This window comes from Lissotriton helveticus, chromosome 4_1, assembly GCF_964261635.1.
Source record: "Lissotriton helveticus chromosome 4_1, aLisHel1.1, whole genome shotgun sequence".
Taxonomy (NCBI): Eukaryota; Metazoa; Chordata; class Amphibia; order Caudata; family Salamandridae; genus Lissotriton; species Lissotriton helveticus.
In genome coordinates, this window is record NC_136063.1 from 108449932 (window position 1) to 108462261 (window position 12330).

General features: G+C 44.4%; 1 long non-coding RNA gene across 1 annotated transcript; it reads right to left on the reverse strand.

Moving 5' to 3' along the window:
• Positions 1 to 4347: 4347 nt before the first annotated feature.
• On the reverse strand, positions 4348 to 10234 carry LOC144827045 (uncharacterized). The gene is made up of 2 exons (XR_013609992.1): positions 10101 to 10234; positions 4348 to 5843 (listed from the first exon to the last, which is right to left on the reverse strand). It is a non-coding gene; the product is annotated as an uncharacterized LOC144827045 (long non-coding RNA).
• Positions 10235 to 12330: the final 2096 nt, after the last annotated feature.

Below are 12330 nucleotides of genomic sequence, written 5' to 3' on the forward strand. Positions count from 1 at the left end.
CTTGTCCCAGCACTAAACCCATCACCTGTCATCTTTCCAGCCAGACCTGTCAAGTTTGGGACCAGCCTGTCATCTTTGCAGTCAGACCTGTCAAGTTTGGGACCAGCCTGTCATCTTTGCAGTCAGACCTGTCAAATTTGGGACCAGGGGCTTTGGGGGTGTGTGAATTACATCCTAACAGCTGGCACCCTGTTTCAGGTTCTCATGGGAAGCTTTGCTCTACACGACATCTTTCTTTTTCAACATCTCAAAGCTCAGGGGTTGCTGTGGTTTATTATTTTAAAACAGGGCCCAAGCCTTCCGGGGAAAGTGAACATGGTTTGTGCTTTTTAAAACATACTATGGGTTTCCCACCAACTACATTTTAAAGCTCCCCTTTCACAATCAGCTACTTCTGCAGAAAGACCCTTTTTTTCAAACATAAAAAAACACCTCCCACACCCTGGGCTGGGGACTCAGGACTGCCCCGCAGCTGCTCAGCCAACAGCTGTCTGCAACCTCCAGTTTTAGACATGCCCAGACATTTTCCTCCTACATACACGCACTTTTCTACACACTTTTAAACACATACACAATTATCCCAGGGTTTGCGGACAGCAGTCTGCGCCCAGGCCCTGTCAAATTTAAGGCCAGCAAGTTTGCTGCCAGACCTGTCAAATTTAAGACTAGACCTGTCAAATTTCCGGAAGCCGTTTGCGGCCAGACCTGTCACTTTTCCTGCCAGGAGTTTGATGTAAATGGTATCCCTTCTAACTACTAATGCAGCTTAGTGAACTCCGAGGGATGGAAGATTGACTTGGTGTGACGAAATATTAACTTATGAAATGGAGGTCTTACACAGCTATCAGGGTGAGCATGAAACTGACAAAGATAAAGGTGAATTTGGTTTAATAGAAGCATGACACCATTTCTGTCATGAAACAGGAAAGATGCAAAGTTCTGAAAAATGTCACAGTGGTTGTAAACTATATTACTTAATTAGGTGTGCAGTTGAAAGGAGCTACAAGCCTACGGTGCAGGCCAATCTGCCCATGTGTTCAGGCCCCTTATCCCATGCAGCAGCGAGCTCTGCTTCACCTTTCAACAATAAAAAGAAACAAACTCACTGTCTCATGCATTGTCCAAAGCTCGGTTGCTGATGCAGTACTTCTGCGTTTGGAGGGTTCTGGCTGATAATGGTCAGTCACTATGGGCCCACCAGTGCTTGTAATTAAAGCACACGGCACACAGAAGAAGACCTCCTCTTCTTCTTGAGCCAGCATGGCATGCAGCTTTCCTCATTTACCCTGCAGGCCCCCTCAAGAGTGGTTTGCACAATAGCTTTCACTTCCTTAGCGCCGCATGCTTTTGAGATGCTGCAGTGGACGGCTGTCATAAAAACAAAGCTTCACAATTTGAATGGCATGTTTAGATAACTTGTGGGAGGTGCGAGGAAAGCTGAAACAAGCCTGCATGACTACGGGATTCTAGGGAAAAGTCTGATGTGAAAATCTGTGATCCGAGCTGCGTCCTCTAGAGAACAGAAAACCTGATCTATTTAGGGGGGCCACTATCAAACTAAGAGGGTCCCTGCCCCTGTAGCCCCCCTCCCCCCATGGCTACAGGTCCTGCTTGCTGCAGAGGACTCTGTTCTCACGTCAAGAGCGGCAATCAGTTTATAGAAGCTATTGAGCTCATTCACAGATTTCATGGAGGGGCTGGATCTAAAGACAAAGTATACTAAGCCGTACGTGTGTTATGGATTGTGGCCCATCAAGCACCAGAGCTAAAATCCATCACATCAATCACTTTCACACATTTAGAGGTCCCCTCTGATGCAACATGTAATCCGCTGAAGCTAAGAAAGATGCAGTTCGAACAATGCCATGCGGCAGTTTTTAGATTTTCAGCTCAGCTAGGCTCTAAACCCATGCCCACTATGAACACTATTCACAAAGCTAGATGTATTTCAACCGTTACATATGGTGCAGGGTTTTGCGGAATGTGTGCCCCATCGTCACTTCAACAATCAAGAATGCTTTTTTGAAACGCCTCTTAGTAGTACCGGCTAACACATCTCCTGCTGTCGGCCATTATGAAATGGGGGTGGTTGATCCAGAAACTGGATCAGGCTCTGCCCCTGGTATTATGGGGCAAAGAAGAGGCTTCTTTTAATCATGGTGTTATTTCAGACTGTCTGTGACATGAGTATGGGCTTAGACTTCCTTGACTATCTTACCTCAGGGACACTTTGACCGGGTCAGGCAAGCCGGAGTTCTTTAACACCCTCGAATATATGAGGCTCTCTACTAAAGATGGGGTTTAAATGCTATTCCTATTTCCTAGACAGAGAGAGGGTGGAACTGACAAAACTCAAGGCCAGGGAGTGTCAGCCTCTCCCCACTACTGCTTCCATGCACCCATATCTATCCACAATGTGTCCCTTTCGCTCTTTATAGGTTTGCACCCATAGCCACAATGTGTCCCTTTCACTCTTCACAGGTTTGCACCCATAACCACAATGTGTCCCTTTCGCTCTTCACAGGTTTGCACCCATAGTCACAATGTGTCCCTTTCGCTCTTCACAGGTTCCTGCTTACACTTTGGGTTCCACAGGGTTCATTTTCTAGTCAGCTACCTGGAGGTTACATATACAAATGCTCTCCTTTCTCCTTGTCCAAGTGGTTCAGCTGCACTTCAATCCACTTCACATTTCTTCCTCTTTTGCAAACTTCATGAATAACCAAGAAAGCAGTTTTTAGTGCCTGCTTGGAAGACGGTAGACATCAGGTGATATAGAGTGGCAATTTGTACCTTCAATCTCTTCCAAATGAACTCGTTTGTTTAATTGTCTATACATTTATTCAGGCTGCTCTTAGTCTAAAGAAGCGAGCAGGGGTCTAGTCTCTATTAAAAATGAATGATCATCTTCCGTTAATAATCTGTGTATTTTGCAATCTGCTGTTTTATTATATACATTGTTATGCCGTCCTGTACATTGTTCATGTTATGGCGGCCTACCCTAATATGGGTTGATGGTTCAAAGGCCTGAGTTTGCTTCTCGCTATAAATCTTGATTTTAAAGTACTTTGCACTTTGTTCTTCTTTTTAGGTTTTGCAAATGTAGAGGATATGGCTTTTACCACATTTGGTTTTTAAACTTTATATATTGTAGACCTGCATTTTAATTGTGATAAAACAAGTTTTACATGTTTTAAGTATTATCTATTATGGATTCTTACGTAAACCGAATAAAGATTTATTGACTGAATGACTGACAACTATTGAAGAGGGAATTAAACATCTAATAATTTGCTAATTGTGGTTAAGATACAAAGATGGACAAGAAAAAGAGTCTTTCTCCAACCTTTAAATCGGCATGTGCTGCAGAAATAATAAACAGTGAAATATGCAGGGGCATCCATTTTGAGAAAGATGGCGACTGAGCCTGAACTGAGACACATATAGATAACAAGAGCCAAGAAAACTCACTTCTACATGTCATAGGAAATTCACTTTAAAGACAGCAGCACTATATCAATGTGGACACGTAGAATCGAAAATGCATTTGTTAATGATGCGCACAAATATAAATGCACAAACACTGTAATAGCAGTCCAGAAGCTCATGGACTGTCAATGGATCAGGTACTGCTTCCAAATCCCAAAGGCTGCCATTATTCAACTCTTAGGGTCTCTCAGCCCTGACCACAAGTTCCCACTCCACTGACTTTAAAATAATGAAGCAACTGCATTCACGCCTCTTTACTCACACACCTGACCAACAAGGTGTGACACCATTCTGTGTCACAACAACAATGAAACCTTGAACACCCGCTCGGTCCTCTGAGTCGCACTCTCCCATGATGCAGTGGTTTTTAGTTGTATGTAGGTCTGTGAGTAGTGATTGTCTTCCCACCACTGTGTTTTCCCATTCACTCCCATTGGCTGGTGTATTCCTTTCATGAAATCCAAGTTTTTGCATAAACATCATCTATTACAAGACCTACCGTTGTCGAACTTTGTAATAGTTCTTCAATCAAGCACTACGTTAGTGCACTTAACATTCTAAAAAACATTATCCTTGACGTGTGCCCAGGACTTGGTTTTACTGTGTTGTCCCATTCATGGCTGGTTATTCGATGGCTAAACCCTGTCTTTCCAGTGAAAGTAAATCTGCACAGAATATTGCAGAAGACGAGTAACATGACAGAATGCATCGCTGTCCCAATAACACCCACAAGTAATGTCTCAGAAATGCCGAGAGCCACAATGAGTTTCAGGGAAAAACAACAAACTAAATAAATAAATGTCCAGGTATGTCAAAGTATTAATCATAAATACCAAAAAGGAGCAGTGCCATAACAGCTTATGTAATTGGCTTTATTAAAAGCAGAAATATTTGTAAAAAGTAGAATTCATTGAATTTAGTTAGTGAATTACAAAACATAGCCTTATGCATATAAATAGTTTGCAAATGGAGAGTAGTGGACTTGTGATTCCTAGCACAAATATCACCACAATTTCTTATAAAATCAGAAGTGATCACAGGCCTTCATCAGGACATCTCTCCCAGGATCAGACAGAATCAAACCCTGGTATGAGTGGGGCCGGGCTGAGATAGGGTCTCTCTTACCCCCACTTGCTTCATATGGTTCATGATTCCATCGCCCCCGTCTATTGGTTAGAGAGGCTGACACCCTTCCAGTGCTACTGTGTGCTTGTGGTCACTACCTGCAGCTATTAATTGCACCAGAAAGGCATGCCTGCATTTCCAGATTTTTCTGGAGAAGCGTGTAAACTGCCAGTGAAAAAAGCAAAACACTTAAAAAACCACACTAAACTCCATTGTATTGAACTAAATGTAAGGCTCGGGTGCACCCTGGCACCGTGCACAAGAGATGATCTGTTACAAATGGTTTCAAGGCACAAATGATGGATTCTGTGGTTTTATTTAACATACTGGTTATAAGATTGTTCCTTGGACAGTCTAGCATAGAATACTGTAGCATAGAACTATACATTTTGGGTAATTTAACAGATTTTGGTAATTTAGTAAATGACCTGTTATAATGGCCGTTCATGGTAGTGTCCTGCTGGATACTACTAGGAACACTACTTACTAGCCGCGGCTCCAACACCAGTTCCCGCAGCAGCACCCCCGAAAAATCCTATCATTGCTCCAATCGCCGCACCAATAGGCCCTCCTACAAGGAACCCTGTAGCGGCTCCCACACCCGCTCCTGTACCCGCCCCAGCACCTAACCCCCCTAAAGTGCCAGCCAATTGGCGCTTGGCTGCCTCCTCCTCATCTCTTTTCTGCTGATCCATGTCTTTCACGGTCTTCTGTCTGTATCTTTATTGTCCTTTTTAATGTCTTTCCTTGAAAGCACGTATCACGTGATCCCTTTTAATTTATTATTGAAAATACACAATTAGTTATTAGATGATTCACACTTTACATCTGTTTCAATTATTTTTGTCCAACAATCAGTTTGTGTATATGAGACAAGTGTGTGGTGTGTAGACTCCTTTCCAAATATATTTTGAATTATTTTCAAGGTTTCTTCCCTGAAATGTCTGCAGGGCAATAGTTCTTTTATGAGGCCCAAGTGTGAAAAACACAGCACACTTTCTTATCACTTCAAGGTTCCCTGAGGTCTAGCGCCCAGAAGTCCAAGTGAATTAAGAACTACAGTCTTCTCGTCAGCCAGGGAGGGCTCCACTTCTCTGTGGTGCGCTCAGTTACCAGCAAGATGAAGTTCTTGAAAATTTTTATTTGGTGATTCCAGAGATGGTGCTTCCAAAAGCACTTTTTGCAGTCCCAGTTTACTCTGTTCAAGCCTCTTGTCCTATTGCCAGCACCTGCGAAGAAAATGCTATGTGTTAGAAAGAGGTATTGTCATGAACAAACAAACAAACAATGTTTACACATTTTGAACTTATATTGTCTGTGTGTCTATGAGGCGGAAGACTGCAGACAAAGATTGTGTTTTCAGGTGTCTATACATATGAATTACATTACATTAAATTTGGCAGAAAGCTAGATCGTGGTCCAGAATGAGTCCTTTTTAAAATTTGGTGTAAATCTGTTCACTAGTTTTGGATTTATTAAAGAAAAAAGATCGGGGTGTATCTAGAGACCCAGATCCACTGCAGAGCATCCATGGAGCCATGGGCCAACAGCAATGCCGTGATTGGCTGACCGTAACCTGAGAGGAAAGTTGTGGTTGACATTTGGTGAATCGGGATATGGTTCATTGGGGAGGAACATAAAGTAGAAATAGTATATAGGGGGTCAAGATAGAGGTATCCTTATCCCATGTGACTTGTGAAAAGGTCTGTGAGGACCCCTCATGGAGAAGAATTTGTGGGAATCGTTTTTTTGGGGCACGTGAGGGTCTGCTGTGCTCAGCATAGCCCCCCGTGAGAATTTGTGGCAGAGCCACAGATCTAGACCCCAATTAAAAAAAAATACATATACCCACTCACAGACCCACTCACACACCCACACAACCACTCACACACCTACTCACAGACTCACACATCCAACCACAGACCCACACAGGCACTCACACACCTAATTACATGCCCACACAATCGCACACTCATTCACTCACACACCTGTACAGCCACTCATACACTCATTCAGATGTTGACAAAAACCACTCACACACACTCAAACACCCACTTAAACACCCACACAACCAATCACACACTCATTTTCACATCCAAACAGCCCCTCACACGCCCACTCAGACACCCAGGTTATAGTTAGAAAATAGCATTATTAAACATTAGAAATTCACTGAAAAAAACAGAGGTTACAGGGATGCTATAGTTGAGAAATAGAAGTGAAAAACTTGAGAAATTCACTAAAACAAACGGTGCAGTTGCGTAGAATGGAAAAAGGCATAGTAGAGTGGTGTAGAGTTCAGTGGTGGAGAGTGCAGTGTTGCAGAGTAGAGTGTTTGAGTTCAGTGGTGTGGAGTGGAGTAAAGTTGCGTAGATAGCAGTGGCATAGAGTACAGTGATGCAGAGTACTGTTACATACAGTGCAGATGTTTAAAGTGCATTGGTGTAGAGTGCAGTAGTTAAGAGTAGAGTGGCATAGAGTGGTATAGGGTGCAGTGGTGTAGAGTAGATTGGTTCAAAGTAGTGGCATAGAGTGGAGTGGTGCAGGGTAGAGTGCCTTTGCATAGAGTTGCATAGAGGTTAGAGGCTTAGAGTACATTGGTGTAGAGTGCAGTGGTGCAGATTAGATTAGAGTGGTTTATAGTGGATTGGCATAGAGTACAGGGGCATAGAGTTGAGCGTTATAGAGCATTTGCTGCAAGGGATTCGGCATAGAGTACAGTGGCATAAAGCGGAGTTATGCAGAGTAGATTGGTGTGGCCTAGACTGAATATGTGTAGAGTGCAGCGGCAAAGAGTAGAGTGGTGAAAAGTGCATTGGCATAGAGTGGACCACAGTGGTATAGGGTGCAGTGGCATAGAGTAGATTGCTTCAAAATAGAGTGAAGTGGCATAGAGTGGAGTGGTGCAGGGTAGAGTGCATTTGCGTAGCATGGCATAGAGTGTAGTGGCTAAGAGTAAAGTGGTGGAGAGTGCAGTGGCATTAGGAGTGCAGTGGTGCAGAGTAGATTTGGGTGACATTTAGTGGGTTGGCATACAGTGCAGGGGCATAGAGGTGAGTGTTATAGAGCATTGGCGGCAAGAGTTTTGGCATATAGTAGAGTGGCATAGAGATGGGTTGTGCAGAGTAGATTGGTGTAGCCTAGACCGGAGAGGTGTAGAGTGCAGTGGCCAAGGAGTAGGGTGATGAAGAGTGCATTGGCTTAGAGTAGAGTTTCCACAAACGAAAATGTGTGGGAATTGCATCACCTAGTGAAATGATTTGTTTGATCATATTAAAGTATTTGTTCCCAACACACTTCAGAAATAACAAAAAATGGGCTTCATTTGTGTTCCTGATTCAGATATATTCTGAAATACTTACACAGTTCTTTAAAATGTTGTCGTGCTAGAAAAAACCTCTTCCCTACTCCCAGTATCTAGCCAGATTGTCACATGACTCATCTAATGTTAAAGTCAGAGAAAGAAAAGTAAACAAGCACTCCCAGCGTCTGACATTTGACCCTGGTCTTTGAATGTACAGCAAATGTGACTAGATAAGAACAAGATTTAAAGGCCTGTTTACAGAAAGTGAGTTCATGGAACAGTACAGAAAACACAGCTTAGGCAATGGGAGGGGCGAACTGAACCTGGGGAGCCTAAATAAAGCCACCAAATAGAATGCCAGAACATGTGAGATACAAACCACAAAGCCAATGGAAATCAACAGGAGGAATCCATTCCAAGGTCAGCTTTCTGAATGTCCCTAAGATGTCTTTTGCAAACCAGACAGCTGTGCAGTATGGTAGGCTGCAACCAAAAAAGCAAGCAACATAAAGCCAGGTTCGAACATCAGTCAGCATCTGCAGATGTAGCAGGGCTGGCCTGGCCTGCCTATAATTCCACCCAGTAAAAAGTGGCTTTAACCCCTTCCCCGCTCATGACAAGCTCAGCTCGTCATGAGTTACGACGCTCGTACGCTCATGACGAGCTCAGCTCGTCATGTAACGCGGCTTTTTAAAAAACGCCGCGCACAGCGGGAAAACCGCTAGCGCGGATGCGGTTAAAGATCTTTTACGAATATTGGAGTAAAAAGGACAAACCAAAAGTACATAGAGTCTTGAACGCAGCAACCATGACTTTGACAAAGCATGGATTTTCACTAGTGCAGTACTTTTATAATCAGGAAACGTTATGAAGTGTGAAAATGAAACTTATTATATTTAAGAATTTTCTTTGTAGTCAGTTGGACAAACTGAGGTGGGGATAGCTATGATGATTTTAAAATTGATTCATTTTGCTGGTTTATTAAGATCTATGGTAGGGAATATGTGCGAATTTTGTAATTATGATGTTTTATTGTGTAAACTTTTATGATTCTAATGAATCGATTAAAGTTATTTGAACGAACGAACGAATGACAAACCAAAAGTACATAGCGTCTTGAACGCAGCAACCATCACATTGGCAGAGAGTATGGATTGTCTCTGTTGTCCAGCCATTTGGCACAGCAACAAAGGATGAATTATATTAAACCTAAAACGGGTTAACAGAAGGCAGTGGGGGTTGACAATCCCAAGTTAACTAGGGTTCCAGAGAAGGGATGTTTTGAACCAAGACATAAGATCTTCTAGAGGGCATAGAGTGTGCTCTAGTTTCCTTTTCACCAGACCGGATTAAAAGAATTATTAACCGAGACAATGTCGACCTTGACTGTGGTTTCGGGGCGGAAGAACAAACCAGGGCGAACTCATTTAAAAATAACAACCCCTGACAAATCCAAGCCACGAACCTTCGTTAGCACTCAGAGACACAATATAAAGTCAACAAGCCGCGCAAAAAGCCCAGCTCTTAGGAGGAAAGGGGAACAGAGTATACTCCATAAAGGGGGAGAAGAGGGGGTGAGGGGGGCAAGTAGTGACAGAACCAATGCAGTAATCGATAATGTAGAACTTTATCTCCGAAGGTGAAGCACAGCAGGGGGTTGAATGAACTAATGAATTCATATCAATGGAAGTAAAGTAAAATACTAAAAGGAACATGGAAGGAAGGTGTGAATAAAGGGAATCCAGAGGAAGGAACTCTTCCTAGATGTAACACAGAGCGCTATCAATATTAGAAAGGAAGAAGGCTGGGACTATATGTCTTTGTTTTTAAATGTGAAGAATAGACAGTGGGGTCTTAAGTGCCAAGAAGTCCATACACCGACCCATGGGGCACATCTCTGTTCATGAGTTGTATAGGAGAAGACGGGAGGAGTTTAAGATCAGACAATAAAAGAGAAGAAAAAGTCAGTTAAGCGTCGCCCCTCCCCTGCCACCCTACACAGCTCTCTGTCGTGATTTTAGCCAACAAGGCGCTGTATTTTGGTACTTGTGGTTTTGCTCGAGCATCATCTCCCGGCCCACAAACAGATAGATGCTGCACAGAGAGGCCGGGGTGTGCACACACAACACTTCAGCTTAAAGCACGTCAGCCCGCGGGTTGTGAGGTGCCCCCCTTTACTCACGTGCTCCCCGCTGGACGGAGGGTCTTCTTTTCCTTGGAGTTCAGCTCGAGAGGGGCCTGTGCAGTCAGCCCCCCGTGGAAGCTCCTTCTGCGCTGGTCCTGTCTGTCTCTTCACTCCCTGCCAGCTTTTATAGGCAGGTGCCTGGTCTGTAATCCCCCCACCCGCCCACCGCCTAAATTAGAACAACTCACTTCTAGTAAACCACGTGATTTAGCTTCAGCGGGGTTTGTTGTTCCAGTAAATACTGGCATGGAACAGACTAGATTCAAGCAGCCTTCCATAGCATTGTATACAGGGCTTTAAGTGGCCCGGGTCTCACCGGGTCTGAGTTTTTTTTTAAGGGGGCCTGGAAACGGGTCTTTATCAGGTTCTGTTTTGTCCCTGGCACAGGCAGTCCGTTATTTCCCCGTACTGCAGTGGCAGCAGGCACATGGATGTGCGCTGCTCACACTGCTCACTTCTCACTAGTGGAGAAGTTACGGCATGACGTCATGCCAGGTGAGTGTTGCAGGAGAAGGGAAATCTATTAAAAAGAGTCATTTTATCTATTGATTTCCCTTCTCATTTTGAAACTCAGGAGCAGCAACATCATCGTGGTTTCAGCAGGGCTTTAGGTGGAAGCTTTTTCAATATTATATACAACAAGCCATAGTTGCTGCTTATTTGTCTTATGCAACTAACTACCATTGACAAAGCCAATAGTCCTGCCTTGTTGTAGGTATGATGTTACTTGTTGTAGCATATATCTGGATGCAATGACAGAAACCGCAAAATACAAGTCGGGCGCCACACTATGCTAAGCACAGATTTTTAGCTTATGTGTTTTTAGGCCACGCCCTTAATTACATTGGCCACGCCCCCTTGAGGGTCCCCCAGTTTTTTCATCCCACTTAAAGCCCTGATTATATATATATATATACAGCCACACACATACATACGTACATATATATATGTATACACACACATACGTACATATATATGTACACACACACACATATATACACATGCATATGTTGTTCCCTGTTGTTCTTTTGTGCAGCAACTTGTGTGGATATTTTGCATGCGGCCACTGCACGCTGAGGGAACACGTCCTAACGTTTCCAGAAATTAGTGGCACACCTGTATGCTCTTCGAGGGATCGAATTTCTTCTGGAAACGCTGCGGCCACGAGAGGACTGTGTTTAGCCAGCAAGGGGCCATAGCTCATGGCGAGGCGCTGAGTATTAACCGGCAACTCCTAAACGGGTCTGCATCGGCAGGCTGCAGAAGACGTAGGTCGCAGCAGGTGGGGACCGCGGAGTCTCCAACACACTGACTCCGTTGTCTGGCAGCCATTCCTAGTGTCCCAAGAAGGGGGATGCGTGGACTTGTAGTTCCTACGGGCCATCGGGCCTCCACCAATTGGGGGAATGCGGGCAGCATTCAAAAGAGGGACTACAAAACAGTGCCAGTAATTTCTTGTTCGGCATCTGATGAAGGCTAAATGCTGAAACGGGTCATGCCGAGGACCCGACAAAGTTACCTACCTGCTTGCAGACCTCTGTTGTTCCCTGTTGTTCTTTTGTGCAGCAACTTGTGTGGATATTTTGCGTGTGGCCACTGCACGCTGAGGGAACCCGTCCTAACGTTTCCAAAAATGAGTGGCACACCTGTATGCTCTTCGAGGGATCGAATTTCTTCTGAAAACGCTGCGGCCACGAGAGGACTGAGTTTAGCCAGCAAGGGGCCATAGCTCATGGCGAGGCGCTGAGTATTAACCGGCAACTCCTAAACGGGTCTGCATCAGCAGGCTGCAGAAGACGTAGGTCGCAGCAGGTGGGGACCGCGGAGTCTCAACACACTGACTCCGTTGTCTGGCAGCCATTCCTAGTGTCCCAAGAAGGGGGATGCTGGGACTTGTAGTTCCTATGGGCCATCGGGCCACCACCAATGGGGGGAATGCAGGCAGCATTCAAAAGAGGGACTACAAAACAGCGCCAGTAATTTCTTGTTCGGCATCTGATGAAGGCTAAATGCTGAAACGCGTCATGCCGAGGACCCAATAAAGTTACCTACCTGCTTGCAGACCGCTGTTGTTCCCTGTTGTTCTTTTGTGCAGCTACTTGTGTGGATATTTTGCGTGCGGCCACTGCACGCTGAGGGAACCCGTCCTAACGTTTGCAGAAATTAGTGGCACACCTGTATGCTCTTCGATAGATCGAATTTCTTCTGGAAACGCTGCGGCCACGAG